Source organism: Phalaenopsis equestris, unplaced genomic scaffold, assembly GCF_001263595.1.
Source record: "Phalaenopsis equestris unplaced genomic scaffold, ASM126359v1 Scaffold000152, whole genome shotgun sequence".
Classification (NCBI taxonomy): domain Eukaryota; kingdom Viridiplantae; phylum Streptophyta; class Magnoliopsida; order Asparagales; family Orchidaceae; genus Phalaenopsis; species Phalaenopsis equestris.
In genome coordinates this window covers 170,851-178,887 of record NW_018164594.1, presented here as the reverse complement: position 1 = coordinate 178,887, position 8,037 = coordinate 170,851, and positions in this window count along the sequence as shown.

The window sequence follows — 8,037 nt, the reverse complement described above, 5'->3', positions numbered from 1 at the left end:
TGTTTTCTTATATATTGAATATCACAATTAAACGTTATTTTCTATAATTAGTTATTATCCAAATTATCTACTTACTTCAATTTCCTATTAGTGACAGATAAGCAACTTGAACGTCGTTGTAGTTGAAGTATTACTTTTTATTAAATCTTAGTCCGTAGTATTATATTTCTTCCTGTGGGATTGATATCTAGGACTCCATTAGAGCCCTATATTACTTGAGCGATACGTATACTTGCGTTGACAAATTCGACTTTAACATTATTGAATATTATATCTATACATCTTTATTAAATCAAACATATATATATAAAGTCGCAGTCAAGTTTTTGGCATCGTTGCTGGAATTTAAATCTTCTAGTAGCGTCATCAAATTCTTGTAATTGTTGATTTACAAAAAAGGTCGGTCAATTCCCTTACAGATTCTCTCAAAATCCCCCCACCAATCTCTCGAAAAAGGTAGAAATCTACATTTCTACTCCTATTCTAAGATCTCTAAACATTCTCCACATTTTTCCAACTCACACACACCATTTTTTCTGACATGAAAGCACTCTATTATAGTGTAGGGACGAATTTCCCAAGAGATGCCTCAAGCGACCTTCCAAAAAGCGTCCAAATACATTGAATCTTCTAGAAATTCACCCTAGATTGCGTCCAAACCATCTCAAGCGCTGTCGGTGCCATTTTGGCATCACTTTCTGCACTTTGGCGCCGTCGACGCCGGTTCTGGCTCCTTCGACGCCTACCCTGTGCAGCTCCACCATTTTGCTTTGTTTGGCTCTGTTTCGCCCCGTTTTAGTTGCGTTGTGTTCCTAATAGATAAACCTACAAAATGAGAATAAAAACATCTTTGCTTTAAAGTGTAATTTCATTAAAAAATGTGTGAGAAGTGTAAAAGAGATTAAGCATAGAAAGACATATCAAAATGTGCCATGACAGAATTTTTTTTCTTGCTCGTTTTTGCTCCAAATTGCACCATTTTTGCTTCTTTTTCTTCAAAACTTCATTTCTTGTCCTTGAAACAAAAAATATACAAAATACATTCCTTTAAAGTGCAGTATCATTGAAAATCACCAAATATAGACATTAAAAGCATTTGAAAAATTGAACCTTTTTTAGGCGTATCAATCGTCGTGACAAGGACAAGTTCATTTTGATGCAGCCTTCCACAAAAAAATTCTCCCACAAACTTAAACTTGGTCATCAAATCTTCCTAGGTCATAGCCCACAATACAAGGGAATCCTCTTGAACTTCTGAGATCTTCAGATGAAAGGCTAACATCTCCACCTTCATCTTTTCCATGCAAGATAGAACCTTCCTCATATTTTCCTCTCATTGAATCTCAACCAATTGAGTGAAGAAATTCTCAATATCGTCTAGGCACCAAGACAACATTCTAAGAGAAACATGAAGTCTATTAACTGTTTCCTCACAAATCTAGTGAGGACTGTTTGAAAGGTTGGCCCCAACATCCTCTCTTTCGGCTAGTACTTGAGGCAATTTATATCCAAAGTGTCGTAGTCGGATCCTCACTAGTGCATGCTAGAGGAAAGTATTATCTCAGATCAATCAAATCAACTACACCAATAAACAATTAAGGCAAAGGTAATATAAAAATTTAAAACTTAAGAAGTGAGACTGAAGTTCTTCATTCCAAGGAGTCGATCCAACATAGTCTCTATAATCGGCATTATAATGTCATCGAGTAGTCCTAGAGCACCAATATCATCTTGTAGCCCAAGTAACAACAAAGAAACAGTAGCTTCCTTAGCAGTCTGTTTAGTCAACAGTTCTTAATCCTTAATAGAAGGTTGAAGTGCTTTTTTCTTTGATAGACCGACACTCAAACTAGGCAATATGCCTCTATCATCCATCAAGTTTTTCTTCTGTTGAAGTGGAAGAAATGAGTTAGATGATCCCACTTGATCCACTAGCTTGTTTGTTTTCCTTTCTTTGGCAACGACTTTCTTCTTCTTCTTCTCTCCTTCTAGGCATGCCACCCCTTTGGCTTCCTGAAGGAGATAAGAAGCATTTCCTTACCCCAGTTCTCATTTGAAGGATTTCAGATGTTGTCCATGAAAGCGCTTGGATTAGTCGAAGAGATACAAAGAAAATTTGGAAAGAAAGTAGTCCCATACACCCTATTTATAAGGACTAAGGGCACAAAAATCTAGGGAGTTCAATTATTAAAGCTTTGATTAAGTAATAAATGATATATATCTTTTGCATTTAATTCTCTTATTCTCATCGTAACGTCGCTTTCAAGAAGTAAGAGAATCATGGGCATAAAATATGCAAATTAAAAATGTGCTACTATGCATCCAACAAAGATCCAATGATCTAGAAGGGAAAAAGTGCAACAATGGAAAGCAAACTGACAACAAAGAGACCCAATTATTTAGTAGGATGTAGTTGATTGAGCCAAAGTTGAAGGTCGATCGAGCTAGAAGAAGGAAAAAAAGAACAATCGAATGATCTGAATTAGAACTAAGCAAATTAAATCAAAATGGATAAGTATCCGATCTAACCACTACAAGAAAGCAAGCAAAGGAATCGTCCTACATTCCGGTAGATCAAAGCCAAAGAAAAGAATCCAGTTCCTCATTATCGTCAACTTTTTCATGGACGAACCTAAGGCTCCTCATCATGGACTAAGAATTTGCCATATAACAAAGCTTTATAATCATCCCACAGGCTTCCCTGATTAAGGAATGAGTTATCTATCGAGTTACGATGATTTACCATCTGCATAATAGCCTAGCCTCGTTTCGCCGACAAGAACTCCTTATTCGGGGATCAAGGGTTGATAGTCAGACAAGATTAATTTATTGATAAAGCCTAGCTGACCGAGTCATTCAAGCTAACCCAAACTAATTCAAGCTTAGTCAACGGATAAGCCTGAGTTAGCCCAGCCGTCCGGATCAGCCTCACCGAACCGAATTTATACTAGGCTAGCCGAGTGGCTAAAGAGCAATCGAGCGATAGACTCATACATGTAATATACATAGAATATCCTACACAACTCTCCACTAAAGTTGAGGCAGAAATGCAATATTGTTATACTGTATCATCTCTTCTACAAATAGGGATATCATTTTATGAATAAGGAAGACAGACAAGACATATTACTGTTCGTTACAATTCATTCTCTCTCTCTCTCTTCTTATGTTTCATTATTTCAATGTGATTCACCAACAAATCACAATTCAACAATACAATATTCAAACTCAAGGCATTCACATAGATACCACCAAATTCCTATGTATTTGCATATACAGCATCTAAAAAATTTAATATTTAAATTTGCACCGCCCAAATCTTTCATATCACCCACTAAAACACCACTACTCTTGACTTCTAAAAAAGTAAAATAGACATTTTTATGCACAGACAAAACGACATGTTTTAAAAAAAAATATATAAATGTTACATACGTAAATACATATGAATTTAGTGGTTTGCATGTAAATTTTCCTATAAATTTCCACATAAGAAACTAACAAAAACGTTATTTTCCCACTTGAATATTTCCAAAACCTAGCTTTGCCATACACACATATGTCAACCAAGTCAAAATCAGTTGTTTTTTTTCTAATGAGTGGGGACAAATTGTTTATTTCTCCATCGAAGTGGTTAGCAATCTAATTCAAGTAATTTCATGTTAAAAAGGTGGAGCCAGTCATATTGTCTCTTATTTCTCAATGTGTTTAATAATGAGCAAATGGATAGTCACATCTCTCTCCCCCCCCAATTAACTTATATTAATAGCTGGTCTTATTTCAAATAGCGAACGACATCAATTGTATATAGCACTGGCATTGTCATGTAGTTGATATTTCCACACAAATGTTGGAACAATTGTTAAGAAAAAATATTAGTTTTTTGGTACATTAAAAATATTATTCCGTGGCACGTAAATCCACTGAAGAAAGACGACACTACAGGCCTAATAATATTTATATCTTAAAGGGCAGGCATTGACCGGGTTATGCATCTCACTGGCCTGCTGCTTCTAACCCAACAATAATTTTCAAATAAAAAATGACCGTTAGACACATTTGACCGGCAGAAAAAAAAAAACTACAATATCATGCTTATTGCTTTAATTAACATTTATCTGTTTAGGGGGATAACAAAGCTAGGGAAAATTAGAATTTAACTCTTGCTATGTCTCATGTGTATAGTTTTCAAAATAAATAATAATAATTATTATTATTGTTATTATCGTCAAAAACTATGATGTTTTTCTTTTGGAAAACTTGAGAAATTGAAAAAAAAAATGATGACAGTATTTGCATGACCGAGATAAATAAATTTTAAGAAAATTAAATTTAAAAGAAATTGCGTACATACCGGATACGCCATCGACAAATTTTCATCCTCCGACATGAATCTTGAGGCAATTTTTTTGAACAAAGAACATTCAAACTTCGATTAAGAGTCATTTAAAGCTCTGATTTCAGCAAACTTACAGTTAAGCTGATCGGCTTGATGAGACAGACCTAATAATATGAAAGTTAGTTCAATCTAAATCAAATCAAGCCCAGATCAAATCATTAAACCACTCTTGGAGGATTTCCGGAGGCATTTGAAAGGTCAAACAACTGTCGAATTTAGCGAGTTCATAGTCTAATCCGAGTTCATAGTCTGAGTTCATAGTCTAATCGAGCATCTCGACAAGACAAATCCAACGAGCCCAAGATTGCTCAATTCCAACATCGTTAAGGCACTCTTCAAACATTCTCTAATCGAGAGAAGTTCTCCGGACCGTCCGTTCAAAATGATTCATATTCCTGCATTAATTGGACCTAAAATACTATAAATAGAGCTCTACCCTTTACATGAGGAGGGGGGAGGCTTAAGAGAGAACTTGAGGCTTTGAGAAGGAGCTCAAGTCCAAAATCATCCTCGCCATCGCGATCGCCGTCGACCACCACCTCCAATTGTCGTTCCCCCCCGCTGACCTTCGTCGACCACCGCCGACCGTCATCGATTGTCGTCAATTACCATCGATTACATCAGACCTCCATCAACCACCGCTGACTAGAAGTCGTCAGTCGACGTTGTAATTTGAAAATCTAGTAACCCTTTCCAACATGTGGGACAAGGGGCATCTGTAATCATCAATTTATAGTGGATTTTTACAACTGGGTCAGGCACCATGGTTTTTACCCTTTACGGGTTTTTCACGTAAAAACTTCACGTAAAAACTTCTGTTCACGTAAAAACTTCTGGTGTTATCATAACTTGATTCATTTTCATCTGAGTGTGTGTTGAATCCTCGTGCAACGCTAAGATGATAATCCATTACTCTACCGCTACAAATTTTATAGTACGCATCAGTTTGGCGCCGTCTGTGGGAAAGTTTCAATCCCACAACTAAAGTACTTACACAGTCTACTACATGACCACCAGACACAATGTTTGTGGCAATGGAGCATCCCGCTCCAACCCCATCATTCGAGGGAGCAGTCACGAAGCCAAGGGCGGCATGCTTCTTCATCTTCCCGCCCTGGAAGACGCTATCCCACCAATGAAGGTGTTTCGAGTCCTTCCATTGTAGATATAATGCGTAGAATGGAGGCGTCGCAGCTACAGATCCTACAGCTTCTACGCGGGGCTCAACAGTCGTTGCCTACACCATTAGATCCACGACGTACGAGAAACATACCGCTTGGAGGAACTCGTATCGTCCCGCCTCCTCAAGAAGGAACAATTCCTCTGTCAGGTCATGATGCTGACCTCCTAGATACTGGACCAAATTAGAGACCCTACGGCCCCTACGGGGGGCTCAATAGCCGCTGCCTACACCATTGGATGAAATTCGTTTACCATTAACTCCGTGACATACGAGAAACATACAACTCGAAGGAACTCATGCCGCCATGCCTCCTGCCCCGCCTCCTCAAACATCCCCTGTCAGATCGTGATGCCGTGATGCTGAACTCCTAGGTACAACAAGTTCCACTCATCCATCTCGTGCAGCTCACCATTCCATATAATTTCATTCGTAATGAACTATGATGCCTAGTCCGGGAAGAGTTCCCCTTAGAGAAAAAGGATCGCTTCTACGCTCACCGTAACATCCATGAATCTTCTCCCTTAGCGGATGCGGTCCTCCAACACCCCATCCCAACAGGCTTTAAGCTTCCGTGCATCGATACATATGAATGGACAACCGACCCTTACGAGCATATTGATCATTATCGAACTATCATGCACATTCAGCATGCCTTTGATGTGCTTCTGTGTCAAGTGTTTCCGGCTACTCTTAAAGGACAAGCTCAAACTTGGTTCTACACTATGCCGGGGGACACTATAAACACCTTTAAAAAGCTTGCAAAACTGTTCACGGAACAACTCATCGCAAATCAAAGGATCATAAAGGATTCATCCCATCTCTCGAAAATTTGTCAAAGTGAAGGAGAGTCACTCAAAGACTACTTCTGCAGTTTTTATACTGAAGTCCGACAGATCCCGGGAGTAGATCCAGAGTTATTAAGAGGAGTCTTCCTTGGGGGGCTCCTCCCAGGACCTTTCTACTCGTCGTTGATTCGAGAGACGGTTCATTCTTATGCTGACCTTGTTCATCATGTTGAGGCACAAATCTCTGCAGATGAGGCCATCATTTCTTATAAGGAATAATTTGAGCGATTGGGGGGCAAGCACAAGAATAACGCTAGGGATACTAATCAAATCTCACAACGAAAAAAGTTTAGGGCACAAGGGAATTGTGAGCAACGATCATAAAAAGAATATACGTCACTCAACACGTCACGTGTTAACATCTTAATGGAAATCAAGGATGAAGAGACTGTCAAGTTGTCAAAGCCGTTAAGAAATCCAGATGGTAGATACCAGTCTTAATATTGTCATTTCCACAGTGCAAAATGACATTCAACAGAATGGTGTTTTCAATTAAAGGAAGAAATTGAACGTCTAATACGCCAATGTCACCTAGGTCGCTACTTACAAAAACAATGTGAGGGGAACCAAAAGAGAACTGTTGGAGTTATCAAATGAGAAGTATAACTCCAACTCATATTATCTGAGTAAAAGACTGGCTTATAGTCTCTTAATTTTATTTTAGCAAAAATTTTATGTTGTTTTAAAATATCATTTCGATGAACTTTTCTTATTTTCTCACAAAAGATTTTTGTGTATAAAGCCCCCTTAAGGATGGGAAGCTAACATACCCCTAAAAGTCGGGCCCAAGTGGCAAGACTCGATGGGAAGATATGGTACTCCTAAAAATCAAGCCCAAGAGGCAAGACTCAATGAGAAGCTACCATACCCCTGGAAGAGGAGCCCAAGAGGCAAGTCTCAATGGGAAGCTAGTTGTGGACAAGATCCTCACTATAAAGACTCCATGAGAGCAAGTGGTTGACATGGTTTCCACTCAAAGACCTCAGAAGGCTACAAGTCTCAGAAGACACATGTACACTCAAAGACCTCAGAAGGCTACAAGCCTCAGAAGACACAAGTGCATAAAAATTCCTCAGAAGACTACGAGCCTCAGAAGAACTTTGTACAATTAAGAAGCCACAACAACCGTGGGAGCAACAAAAAAAAAATACATTGTTATCATCTATAATTGTCACATCAAATTACTAAAAAGATTATAAATACCAACATATACATGAACAAGGGCTACAACAAATCAGTTCATCTTCAATTAGAGTCGGCATCTCCTTCCTAAAATTCCAGTATTTCTGATGATCATTAACGGGTCTCCATATATCGCTACCACATAAGCATGACGCTCCACCACAACATGTCGCATAGTCGCAATGCCTCACCTCAAAGCGTCACCGCGACACCCGGCCGCGACGCTCTGCCGCAACGTTTCGCCGCAACTCTTCGCCGCAACGTTTCACCGCAACAATTCGCTGCAATATTTTGCCGCAACATGTCACCGCAACACTTCACCGTAACACTTCGCCACAACAGTTCGCCGCAACTCGACACCGTATCGTGTCGCTCCAATGCTCCGCGGCAACGCCTCGCCCCCACGCAATCCCGCAACGCGCTCTGTC